The sequence below is a fragment of the Thalia democratica genome, chromosome 5, assembly GCF_965202585.1.
Source record: "Thalia democratica chromosome 5, ktThaDemo2.hap1.1, whole genome shotgun sequence".
Classification (NCBI taxonomy): domain Eukaryota; kingdom Metazoa; phylum Chordata; class Thaliacea; order Salpida; family Salpidae; genus Thalia; species Thalia democratica.
In genome coordinates this window covers 32,770,496-32,784,989 of record NC_139169.1, presented here as the reverse complement: position 1 = coordinate 32,784,989, position 14,494 = coordinate 32,770,496, and the positions used below count along the sequence as shown (strand labels likewise).

The window sequence follows — 14,494 nt, the reverse complement described above, 5'->3', positions numbered from 1 at the left end:
TTATACTTTCTAAAATCATAGGTAAAGTTGCTTGTTATAACTCATAACTACTGGTTTTATTTAGTAAGAGTTATTAAGTTTATATGCAAGCGTTATAATTATAAAAAGAACAACTAGGTTTATGCTTAGTTGTTTTTAGTATTTTTTAGGTGTTGTTAGTAAAAAGACTAAATTAAATCTGTGTAGAATTGTTTTACTTTATAGGTTAGACTGTTCCAACTCAAGGTGGTATAAAAGCATATTGCAATTGGTGCAAAATAAAGCTTATTCCGAAACATAGCATCTTGAAAGCTCATTCTCATATTAAAAGACATGAACGTGCTTCCACAATTACATTCAACAAAAAATTATCAAGTCAAAATAGGAAGAAGAAAATCTTTGAAATCAAGTTGGATAAATATCTCAAGAAAAACTAACCTCGGACGGAAGTTAGGCTAGCCTTGCAGCATGCTCTTCAAAAAAACATGAATGGAAGCAACCACCTAATAGATGTCACATATAAGCAAACTGTTGATGGAGGAATAATATAAACAATTTCAATCTCCTATTAAGACAGTGTTTGCAGCTAACAAATTAATATAAATTGTTTTTGAGTAAAACTAAACAATTTTAATATGCAATTAAAAATTAATAATTTATTTTGATATTACTTTAGTAAAACTTTAAACTCTTCTAAGAAATTTGTCTTTTTAAAAATGTACCTTAATAAAAGCTGTATAAAAGCATTATTCACAGCTCGTACTGTGGTTTAATATTTCTAATTATTATTAAATTTTTTTATTAAGTGTTTTACTTGAAAATAGAATCTGTTTTTAAACAACAGTTAACTAATACAGTTTTTGTAGTTACAATAAATACTTTAATAATGGCTTATAGTTAAAATTTAGCACTATATTTATTTAATAAAAAAAATGTATAGCCTTAGTCCTTTTTTTATACTTTTGAAAATGTTTTTGTCATAAAAGTTTTACAATTATCTCTTAACTCTCTGTAACTTTTATTGAACGTTAATTTAACTTGTTTTGAGTTTTTTTAGCAAACTAACTTTCTCTCAAGGGCGAACATCTTTTTATAATAAGTTTTAAACAGAGAAACTTTTTACTTTTAATTTAAAAAGAAATCAACTTAAATTTATTAACTGTTCATTAAATTTTTCTTATAAGATATATGCAAACCTTAATTTTTGTTTTGATGAAACTTCTCAGTTTCCAACTTTTTAAATAAAATTAGTTTAAATCATCGCATTCTAAACTGTTCTTATGTTGTCTATTGTTCTTTTACTAAGAAACGTTTTCTATTAAATTCAAGTTAGTTATTATTGAACAATAAAAGGCTGTAAAATAAATAAGCTAGTGATATTACAATTTTTATTCAATTAAAGATTTAATTAACATCTATATTTATAATTGTCTCACTGTTTTTCATTTTATCACAAATTTTGAGGATTTATTAGGTTAAGAAAAAAAATGCTAAAAATGTATAAGTTTTACTAATGTTAGATACACATATATTTGTTATACACATATATTTCTTACTTTGAACAGCTTCAAAATACCTACTAACAATACATTTAAATAATTCAAAATTAAAATAATTTAAAATAATAAGTTTATTAACATTATCTTTAACATTGATTATATCTCTTAAGGTTGACTTTTTCTATTAATATTATCAATATTAATAAATAATTTTTTCTTCAAATGTTTTTTTTTAAAGGTTTATTTTATATTATTGCCACGATTTATATAAAACTATGCTGCGAACTAATTTCGACTAACAAATTTAGTATGCTAGTTGTGGATTCTCATTATGTTATAAGATTTAGTAGGTTTCGTTTTTATGATTTTCTAAAGCAAATTTTAAATTGTTTTAAATTTAGTGTCACACAATGTTTGTTTACATTAGCACAATAGTTTTAGTTATTTGATTTATCAAGAATACAGAAATAGAATAAATTTAACTCCATATGTTTTTAATTTAAAATAAAAATATACGTGTACTATATTACATATTTTAATTAAGTTAGGTTTAAGTAATATTGTTAAGAAGCATAGTAATAAACTTAATTTTATATTTTAATAGTCATAGATTAAAACAAAACATTCAAATTATTTTTGAATTTTTAACATTACTGCATACTTAAATATAAAATTAAATAATATTAGAGGTAGTTAAAATTGCTCTGTTCCCGCTATGACGTCTTTACGCGTCATTCCTGATGTGTTTTTTTTTTCAGATTCGTAAGTTTTTTGAGCTAGCTAAGTTTCCGCTTCACACGATTATACTTTTTTACTTACTTATAGTTAAAAAGTTCATAAAACTTTTTTTTTTTTTTACTTTAAACAAAATGATTTATTTCAGGTTAATAAGAATATTTAATAATAAATATGGACGATGTAACTAAACTTGAAGAAAAACAACTTATTTCCAAGATTCGCACAGAACTTAAGAATAAAAAAAACATTGATGACGTAGAAATCGCGAAATATGTTGTTCATATGGCTTGCAAACACAAGCTCACTAAGTTCAGAGAAAAATTGAGACAAAATGGAGCTGTTTGGGAGGATTGGTTCTATCAAAACCTTCATGCGATTGTGAGAAGAGTAAAAGGAAAAAATCAGAATAAAGATTCTAAGAAAGTATCTCCTACTTCTCAAAAGGAACGGCGTAGCGATAACAACTTAAAGGTTTACAATGAGACAAAATCTTCATTCAGATGTAACAGGACTTCAGCAAAACGTAGTAGATCTAGATTACCAATAAAACATACATACAAGCGTAAAAAATGTTCAGTTCACGGCAGAACAAAAAATTCACATATTTCTAATCCAAGTAAAAAAGCCGACAATACTTCATATTCTGAATTGTTTGAAAATAGTCAAACGAATGAAGCAGAATGCCATGCTTCAATCAAAAGACCAGGTTTAAGTACAAAAACAGCTATTCAGGCAATAGTAATAAGTGACGATGAAAGTTCAAACACAGGAAAGCATAATCAGATAATAGTTATTAGCGACGATGAAGAAACTAGTAGAAAAACAGAACTTTCAACAATAGTTATCAGTGATGACGAAGATTCACAGGTTGAACTAGCTAACGGAATCTCGCCAATTTTAAAAAGTAAGAAAAGAAAGGTTTTAAAATCTCAACCAGCTGAAGTAGTTAAACAACTGAAGTTTCAGACTAAACCAGTTATGATACACAAAGCAAAAACCCTTAGAATGGAATACAGAAATGAAATAATTAAACAGAATAAAGCACAACTAGAGAGAAAACTAACACAGATGGAAAAGTCATGGAATGACCTATGGCCAGATTTAAGATGTAGCAATCAATTTAAAGTGAACAAAGTAAACTCAATTAATAAAGAGTATCTCGAATTGAAAAAACCTGTTGACGGAAAAGCTTCCCATAACAATAAAACTAGTATGTCAAAATCAGTACAAAGAACCAGTTTACCAATTTACAAGCTTAGAAAAGAACTTTTAGAAGCAGTTAATAATAATCAAGTTTTAATTGTAATCGGAGAAACAGGTTCCGGAAAAACGACTCAAATCACTCAATATTTAGCTGAAGAAGGGTACGCGTTGAAAGGTAAAATTTGTTGCACCCAACCGCGCCGCGTTGCTGCGAAATCTGTCGCCACTCGTGTCGCTGAAGAGGTCGGCTGCATTGTGGGCAAGGAAGTTGGCTACTCAATCAGGTTTGAAGATCGAACAAGTCTAGAGACAAAGATCAAGTACATGACTGAAGGCATGATGCTTCGCGAAAGCCTTTTTGATTCCAATTTGTCTCAGTATTCGGTGATCATGCTTGACGAGGCTCACGAGCGCACGATCAACACTGACGTTTTGTTTGGATTGCTCAAAAAAGCTGTTTCTAAAAGACCAGAGCTGAGAGTGATTGTAACGTCTGCAACTTTAAACGCTAAAAAATTTTCTGAGTATTTCGATAAAGCTCCAATTTTTACCATTCCTGGTAGGACCTTTCCCGTTGATGTAATACATGTAAAGGAACTTCAAGAAGATTATTTAGATGCATCATTAGCTACAGTTATGCAAATTCACCTAACACAACCTCCAGGCGACATATTATTGTTTCTGACTGGTCAACAGGAAATAGAAAGTGCTTGCGAAACACTCTGTCAGCGAATGAAGCAACTTGGATCAGATGCGCCTAAATTAATTATATTGCAAGTTTATTCTGCGCTTCCCTCGGAAATGCAAACAAAGATTTTCGAGCCAGCGCCTACAGGCAGCAGAAAGGTTGTTATTGCAACAAACATAGCTGAGACTTCATTGACCATAGATGGTATATACTACGTTGTTGATCCAGGATTTGTTAAGCAGAAGAAGTACAACAGCAGGAAAGGAATTGACCAACTTGAGGTGACTCCCGTATCCCAAGCTCAAGCAACTCAACGCTCCGGAAGAGCGGGCAGAACTGGACCCGGAAAGTGCTTCAGGCTGTACACTGAAAAGTACTTTAAAAATGAAATGTCAGAAACCCCCATACCAGAGATGCACAGAACTAACCTTACTCAGACTGTTCTAAGTTTAAAAGCAATGGGGATAAGTGACTTGCGATCGTTCGACTTCATGGATATGCCTCCAACCCACGCTTTAGCTAACGCTGAGAAACAACTGAATCAAATTGGTGCTCTCGACGAAAATGGTTTGATAACAACACTCGGTCGCGGAATGGCGGAGTTTCCGCTCGAACCCACGGTGTCGAAAATGCTCATCATGTCATCTCAATTGGGGTGTAGTGACGAAATGTTGACTATTGTGTCCATGCTTACACAGCGAAACATTTTTTCTCGACCAAAAAACAAACAAGATCAAGCTGATCATATGAAGGCTGGCTTTCATCGCAGTGAAGGAGACTTGATAACACTGTTGTGTGTCTATAACTTTTGGAAGGCTAACAATTGCAGCAAAAGTTGGTGCTCTCAAAACTTTGTACAAGCAAGGAGTTTAAGAAGAGCACAGGATGTAAGAAAACAGTTGCTAGGCATAATGAATCGTCTCAAGCTTAATATTATCAAGGCTGGTTACAACAATACTGTATTGATTCAAAAAGCTATTTGCAGTGGCTACTTTCGTAACGCAGCAAAAAGAGATCTGAATGGGAACTACAGGAAGCTTACTGACCAGCAAATAGTTCACATTCATCCTAGCAGCTCGCTTTTTCTCAGCCAGCCCGAATACGTTGTGTACAACAAGCTCATTTTAACTAACAAGGAATACATGCGCGATTTAACTGTTGTGGACGGCCGGTGGCTAACAGAGTTTGCACCAAGGCTTTTTAAAGCTGGCGACCCTACGCAGTTGAGCAAAGAGGCGATAAATATGAATCCATTCTATATAAGAAATCAACAACAAGACTCTTGGAGAACTTCAATGGACCTACATCTCAGTAAAAACTTTTGATTTAAAAAATAGTGTGTATTTTGTTTATTTATATTTAAACTAACCTAAACTGTTATTTATTAAAAATATCTAGACCAAATTTTAAATTGTATCATACTTAAAAGTCCAAAAGAAGGTTTTTCAATTAATATCTCTAAGCTAACAACTTTTAATAGTTTTTCTTTTGTATATTATTTATTAGTTTGTTAATTTTCAAACGTAAGATTTATTGAAACTAAGTGTTTTGCTTAGGTCTATTTTTTTAATAAATTACACAATTGTTCATAGAAAATAAAATTAGTTTTATATTTTATAACAATACAATTATCATATAACAAGATGTAGTAAAAACAATCTTGTTTTATAGTTTATTATATTTTTTACAGATTAGACTTCTAGACCTTAATACTCTAACTACTAACTTTAAGAATAGTTATATGACTTAGCAGATATTTAATTTATTATGAAAATACTATTCTATAAAATACCTTCATTAAACCATAAATTTGATTAAACATCAAATGGTTAAAATTTAATTGTTCAAAAATATGCAAATGTAAAGCATAAGTTTCGTAAAAAAATAAAACGGATAGATGTTTTGATAATGAATAAGCAAATAATTACAACCTTCCACATCCTTGCCTAATTTATCCCTGTCTTACTTACATTTGTCAAAATTCTTTACGGTTAGCTAGGCAAGCTTCGATAGCTATTCTAGCGTTTCGGAGTCAGGAGTTAGATCCCTTAGATAATCTGCAATTTGTAATGAACAGATATACATAATTGAGTTTACGATACTTTGAAAGTTAAGTCAGATATTTTGAGTCAAAGGATAAGTCGGCGAATATCTTTGTTTTCCAAATTTGGCCCATGGCCACAGACCTGCTAGTTTTTGAGCTAAGAAGTCAACAAAGTATTTTAAAACTTTATATGAATAAACTTTTATATTATAAATTTGCAGTAAGGATCTGCTTTAACAAATTGTATTTTTTCGTGCTTATCACTGCTTATTCTATCAAGTTTTAGATAAAAAGTTTTTTTTTTTTTTAACACTGCAATTATACGAAATAACTGAAGTCTGCGGAAGACACTTTTCTAATCAATGCTGTCAGGGAGTAAGAACTTTTGTTTTAATTAAATTATGTGTTTAGATTATAAATGGTACGATTAAAGTAAATAAAAAATTCAAGTTTTCAGTTATACTTATAAGATAGGGGTAGGCAACATACGGCCCGCGGGCCAGATCCGGTCCGCAGAGTGATAATGACCGGACGCCGACCGTTTTTTAAATTTTAATAAAATCTGGCCCGCAAATGAAAATGACTGGCCCGTGAGCAAAGTGACAGACCCGCAAAGGGTCAATATTATAAAAAGTTTAAAAAACATTGTATCATATTTTACAAAACAAAACTGTAAGAATTTGACTTTAAAAACATGCAAAAAATGGTTTTAATATTTAATGTGTAGTAATAACTACACCATTTTGTCCTAATATTTTGTTTTGTTCTAACTTCGTTGGAATATCTTTTTGTCACATTACTTCTAACAAGTGTTTTTAAAGTACGATATTTCATATACGTACCTTTGTCAATTATATTTATAGTTATTATTTAAACATGTGACACGTCTCAATCTACATCTTAATTCTGTCAGATTATAGAAGCTTTAGTTATTTATAACTATCTTTTTTAGTTTTTCTAATTATCGAAACTTTTTAGAGTAATATAGACTTAATGAATAAATTTACATATTTAAATATAATTTAGCTTTAATTAGTAATGATTAAGATAATTGAACGAAAAAGTCATAGTTTGCAACAATATAAAAATTGTAATCTAACTTTTAAAATACGTTATAGTATTATTCGCTAACTTTAAATAGATGTTGAGTACATAAACGTTGTTACTATGTAAAAATGAACAATAAAACTTTTTTATTCCAGTATTTTCTAACATACTTGCATTATTTTAATGACATATTTCGAACAGATGTAAATTTGATAATCAGATATTTTTGTCAGTCGTTTAGCTCAACCTTTATTCTTCTAACTCACAATCGAAAAGTTGTGAGTTCGAATCCATGTAATAGTAGATAACGCGACTGTCAGAAGCTAATATGATGACCTTTTATCTGTATATTTATACTTTATATATATCTGACGAATATAATATTTGTGTATTTGCAAGATAACCTAACTGGTACTGACTTGTTTTTTTTAATTCTTTAAACAAAGCTATAATATGTTAGGATTCCATTGATTAATATACTAAACTTGATGTTTTTATAGCTACAAAAAATATAGTTTTGTTACACACTTACTACGAAAATTAAATACAAAACTTACTACAAAACAATATTGTACACAGTATAAAGTTGTATTAATAGTATAATTTATGCATTAAAAAGGATTAAGTTCATAACCATAATAACTATAAAATTATTAAAAAATACTACTTAAACTAACTATGCTATATAACTTGTTATAAATGATAAAACAAATAAATGTTAAAATACTTAATAAAAAACAAATTATGCTAAGTGTTTTACCAAAATTTAACAAATAGTGTTCCTAGCTAGATATTTTTATTTGATACCTACATATACTTATATTAGTCAATTTAAATGTGTGGCAGGATGGTCGAAGCATTATGATGCGGTCTGCCACTCTCGCAGAACGAGCAGTCGTGGGTTCGAATCCCGCGAGCGCATTATCAATATTTGTCTGGTTTGTAATAACAAACGCGTTGTTCGTTCATTTTTCATCCTACTATTAATAATAATAAATAAATGTCCCATATATTTAGTTTTAAACATAAAACATTTTTGTTAATACAGCATGTCCTATATTTGATTTCAATTATTTTTATAAAAAAACTTTAAACTGTAACTGTTTTTCTCGTTTTTAATAAAAAGTTTTACAATAATACTTAAATTTGTTTACAATTAGCATGTATTGTTGTGGTACATTTTTAAGTTATGTTAAAATTACTTAATTTTTTTTTTTTTTTGTAAAAAACATAATGTTTTCACTTAAACTACTACAAATAATCATAAAACATATAAAAAGTTATTTACATTTAAGTTTTTGCAGTTTTTTTTATTTATTAAAAAATTTTTTATTTTGTGAGTTTAAGAATTACGAAGTCTACAGACAAATGTTTTTATAATTTGTTATGATTTAATCTGAAAAGTATAAAAATGTGAGCTGTTATTTCTTTTTCTTACTAAGATTATAATTATGTTTAGTTATAGGCTAATAAAAATACTGATAAAGAAATTTTTTATCAAATCTTATTCTTGTAACATTCATTATTCACAATTTTAAATATTTTAAACTAAAACAACTGTCTTTGTATACAGAGCAGTAACAAGTTCATTTTTAAAGGATTTACAAATAAAAAAATTACAAGGTGAAATAAAAGAGCTTTGTAAGTTATGCGAAATAGTTAATAACAACATTAACAATAAAGTATACGTTGTATCGAAATGATTACATTTTTAAAGTTGATACAGAAATGACAAGCATACGTTTAATCATCATTATTAAATAAGAGCAGCACTTGTTGTATAAACTTTGAAACCAAATAAGATGAAGCACTGTTGTTGTACAATGTTTTTCTAAACATTAACTAAAAATACTCATTTTAAAAGAGTTTTTGTATTTGAAATTTTATAGCATCACAAGATTAACTTTGTCTAAAACTATAGTATCAAATCTCATAATTAGTTTTGGGTTTTAAATCATTGTTTCTTAAAACCAATGATTAAAGTTATGAACAGCTAATTTTATAATTACTATTCAGTAACATTATACTCTCCATTATTTTAATTACTGAACTGTTGCATAACAAATTAGATTATACTGATTTATTATACAACTTTTGTATTAATAACTAGCTAATCTAGATTCTCATAGTTTACAAATGTTTTATAGGCGTTTTGGTTTGTTAATAAGAAAAAAAATCTATGCTTTTGAATAAAATAAATTTACTTTTTTTTGTACTCAGATAGTTCTAAAATAAGCATTAAGTATAAAATATATGTCTGTTTGAAATTAAACTTAAACATTTTTTTAAATTGTAAAATATTTATAGCCTTACAATAACTGTCAACGACATATAATAAACAAAAACATTTGTTTTTTTTAACAAAAAGTCAGTTAAGTTAGTAGTTCAAAATCAAGTTTAAATTGAAGGCTAATTTTTTTATACAATATTTGATAAGGTTTTGAAGAGATCTATTTTTAGTTTAGATCTAAGTACTTATTTTTTTGTTCAAACTAGCGTTTTTTTGTATGAATTATTATAGTTTTATAATTCAAATTGTTGTTTAATTACTAATAGGCTACCAAAAAAAATAAAGTACTAAAATATATTTAAAAAATTTAAACTACACTTTTTGTTTGTTAAATAATAAGTAATTTATATAGATTATATAAGATCATGAATTTTTTACTTTACTCTTTTGTTTTGTGCTGCACTTTTAGTCTCACTCTTGCCAGAATAAAGAAAGTCTCAATGCAAGGCAAGGCTGATAAGTTTTCCTTCAACCTACAGTATGGTATTTTTGATAAAGCACTGAAAAAGAACTTACACAACAAAACACAAGCAGTTACAATGCAAGTGCTGGTCCAAAATGCCTACGACAAACAATTGGCAAGTATATTTTAATAAATAGTACTATATAAACACAATTTTAATAAAAGTTTTTGTAGTATTTTGATAGGTCATGTTTAATCTTTAACAAAATGTCTTAATCAGTTTTAAATAAGTAAAGTTATTGGAAAACAAAGTGAAACACAAAATATAAAAAATTCATTTCTATAACGTAAAACATAAACGACTATGAGTGTTAATAAAGTTAATTGTTTTAAAACTATCAATTTATTATAGAAGCTCGGATACATTGACAACGTAATCCACCGCAAGACGATTGAGTACACGTCACGACTTTTGTCACGACAACAAACAACGGGTGATGACGTCAGCGGGGGTGGAGCAAGTGGTTGCCGGTGAGCAGGTGCCACGTAAGAAGGCTGAGCTGTGACAAAGCAAACAACGATTGGGTGAGGAAGACTTGCAGGAGCATCAAGTCGAAACACAGCGGTTTCGGTGACCGCCACGAGCGCGCCTACGTCAGATTGTGCATCAACCCTGTGTTAGTTTTTGTTGTGACGTCATAGTAATAGTTTAAAATTATTATGACTTTAGTGTAGACTTTGTGTAAACTGGATATAAAACATTTAGAATCATCTTTTATAGTAAAGTTTATGTATGACCTAAGATTTTTGAAATAAGTTTTATCAATATTTTTTACGAGCTTATAGGTTTGTGCCTAGCTGAACTTAATTGTACCCTTATAAGTTTTCAAATACTTTTATAAGGTTTTCAACTTTAAACATTAAACTTTTTAAACAGAAAACAGAACAATGGTGAATGGTGCCTTGTAGGTGGAAAAGGAAAAACTTTTTTTGAAACAAAAGTTGTCAGCTGTAAGGATTTCTTTTATGCAGGAAAAGAATGTACTGTCACAGATGTTTGCAATTATCAGTAAAATACTTTATTACAATAAGTAATCATTTTAATAATTTGTAATAAAAATATTTAACAAACTTTTAAATGTAAGTTTTGTGTTTTGAAATAGTAAATTAAACTTTTGTTTAAATTAAATACTATAAAATTAATTTTCATTATCTACACTACGTTTAAATTGTTTTACTATTTATAAAATAAGTGAGAACGTTTTTGTAGAACTGTTCTTAAATTAGAACCAAAGACACTTACTTTTAGAATTGGTTTGTTGTACAATTTTTTCACTTTTGTTTTCAGAATTTCAAAGAAAAATCACTTGATATTATAAAAACACATACATTAACTTTTGTGTTGTAAAGTGTAAAATAACTTTTTGTATAAAATTAAACAATTTAAAATTCAAGTTTAATGTAAACACTTTATTCTAATAACTGTTATTCTTTAAGTAATTGAGAATACTTTTAAATAAATATTTTTCTAAATCAATTCTCCTATTTATAAAACTGGTGTATTTACCCTTCGTACACTTTTATATTTAATAATCTTTAAAAAATTGATATTATATTTTTACACTAACCAAACTTAAATGATAGTTTGTTAATTGTTTTTGTATGACATTTTCTAAAAAGTGTTATACCATACATAAAAAAATCAGTTTTATTAAGTGTATATTTGAGATAATTTTGATATATTCTAAAAAAGTTTTATTATATCATATACCACAGTTTCCAGAATTTGAGAATATTTTTTTTGAATAAACGTTTTTTTTTCAGATTAATAATATTTCATGTGTGTACAATTTTGTGGCGACTTTCTTATAAAGAATCTAAAACAACTAAGTCCTTTACTTTTTTAAATATAACGTTAGTATAAGTAAATTTTGAGTATAACAACATGGTTTGCATTTGTCAATCAAGGCGTGTAGACTAAAATTACTCTAGCGTGAAACTTTTAATCAAAATTAACAAACCTTAATTTTATATTTATATCTTTTTGCTAATTTAAGACTGAAGTGACAAAAATACTAAAGAATAGACAAAACTAAAGACTATAAAAGCTTTCAATAAACTACTGTACGAAAATTTTTTAAATATTTTAGATTAGGTGATTTAGTTTTAAATTCATCATAAAAAAATAACACGAGTCTGTTTAAAAAAACTAACGCTGCACTACACTACATATTTGTTTAAATTAAAATCTTAGTCTAATTAAGTAAAATCTTAGTCTAATTGCTTTGAATAAAAATTGATTTTTTTCATAAATAATGTCAATACTACTTACACTTGTTTCGCATGAAAATAATTTGAGTGTAGCAAAGTTTTGTTTGTTAAGAAATGTAAAAATTGTAAATTACATCATATTAAAACACAATACTGCACTTATTTAAGTAAGAATTTTTTTAAGTTCTAGTTCTAATTTGTAATTATAAACTGACGCGTCGTATCAACTATTCGACTATGGTATTACTATAATGAAATATTAATACAAACTTCTAACTCAAATATAATTACAAAAATAATACAGCTAAAATAGATCAATTTTTTCTTATCTTTCAAAGATATTTAACAGTATTATTGTAATTAAGTTAATACTGTTTTAGTAAAGTGATTCAACTTTAGTATAATGAAAAGTTTTCTGTACATGCTAAAATATTTTTTAAGTAATTTACTGATCAAACTGCACTGTACATTGCACAAAAACACAATTTATTCTTGAGATTTGAAAATAAACACAGGGTTGTTTTTGTCAATTATGCTCAAAAAGTGTAAATGCTTCATGATGAAAAACACAGCCTAGTTTAAATTAAAATATATTTAGAGTTTTATGATACTTAATTTAATAATCAAAAAGTAGTAAATTACTTCATTTAAGTAAGAGTATTAAATGTTTCTGTTTTTCTTTATTTATTTTTGCTATAACTAATATCAATGTAAAATGACTTTATATCCGAAAGTACTCAGTACTCCTTTGTAAGTTTGTTAATGATATGTGGTCTTTAAACTTATAATATTTTATATGTGGTTTTGTTCTTTGTAAAATCTTGTGTGTTTTATGGTTTTATCTGTAGAGTATTTTTTGTGTCAATGGAGTTAGAAGTATCAAAAAGTTTAGGAAAAGTAATAAAATCATTATGCAGGGTTCCTACTACACTAGAAAACTTTAAAGAATTTTTTTACTAAAAAAAAGGGAAAACCGGATATATTTGACTAATTGACTTTTTCAGGCAATTTTATAACCACTTATATTTGAAAAAATTTCAGAACATGTTGCATTTCCTACAACTTATGAAAGTTTTATTAACTTATTACGTATTTGTATTTTTTGCTAGGTATGATGTCAGTTTGTTTTATTAATGAACCTTTTTAATAGTTATGCTTGAATTTTTGTTAAAATTTTTAACACGTACATACGTATTTACGTATATACGTAAGCAAATAAAAGTCTAAAGCAGGTTTTTTTGTGTCAAAGACAGGCAACTAAGTATAACTAAAATAAAATTATGCTTTAAATTCTTAAACATTCCTAATTAGTTTTCACCTTATTAAGAATGTATTTGAAATTTAACTGTATCTGATAAGAAGGCAATGTTTTATTTAGTTATATTTAGCTAGCTAAGAGTAACCGTATCAATCTAAAAATTTTTTTAAAGAAAACTTAAGTTTCTAAGTATTAATTTTATAACTGTGTAAATTTGTTAAGGTAAGTCAATGAACTTTATTATTCTTGTAGAATTTTAAACTACGTTAATGGTTTAATAACTTTCTTTAAACAAAACTAATATTTTCTGTACGCTTTTTTATACTATTTATATTTTTTTAGAACTTTTGTCATACATTAATACTATTGATCACAACTGATTCTGAAATAATAAATAGTATTTGCACAATTATACAAAATTTTTCAAAACTTAAAAGGTGAGGGAATACTATAAAATAGGCAAAAGCTAGTCAAAATTTTATCATTGAAGTTTTTTATGAAAAAAATTTGTTTGAAGTCTTAAAGGATCACAAAAACAATAGGATTAAGTTCGTAAGCGCAACTAAATGTATTAAAAATGTCTTGCTTATAATGGTGTTATAAACTGACTTTTTGCAAAGTAATATCGGAAACTGTGGGTTGATATCTGCACTGATTGCTCTTTCACAACGCACAAAATGATAACTCTTATTTAGTTTCTTTTTTGAAAAAAAATAATGTTAGATATTTGTTTTAACTCATACGACTATTATGTTGCCATTTAACCAGAATTCTTATATTCTATATTCATTGAATGTTTGACTAGCTTTGTCTATTGGCTAAAAAAATAATCGAAAAATAATTGGTTGTTCAAAAAAACATAAATTAAACAGTTAAATATTTTTTTATATCGGTTTCATTTTAAAGCATTATATGTATTCAAGTTGTTGGTTTTCGCAGTAAAGTACAAATTATATGAGTAAGTAGTGGTCATATTAAGTTTAAACAGCTAATTATGTATAAAAAAAATTCAGTTTAAAAATCATATAAAAACTGAAATTATATGAAGCTTCTTATTCTTTTAGTTAATGTTTT

The 14,494-nt window shown here is 27.3% G+C and overlaps 1 pseudogene; it reads left to right on the top strand.

The window, feature by feature from the left end:
• The first annotated feature begins 2,387 nt into the window (after nucleotides 1–2,387).
• LOC145836419 (ATP-dependent RNA helicase DHX8 pseudogene) lies at nucleotides 2,388–5,432 on the top strand (annotated as a pseudogene).
• Nucleotides 5,433–14,494: the final 9,062 nt, after the last annotated feature.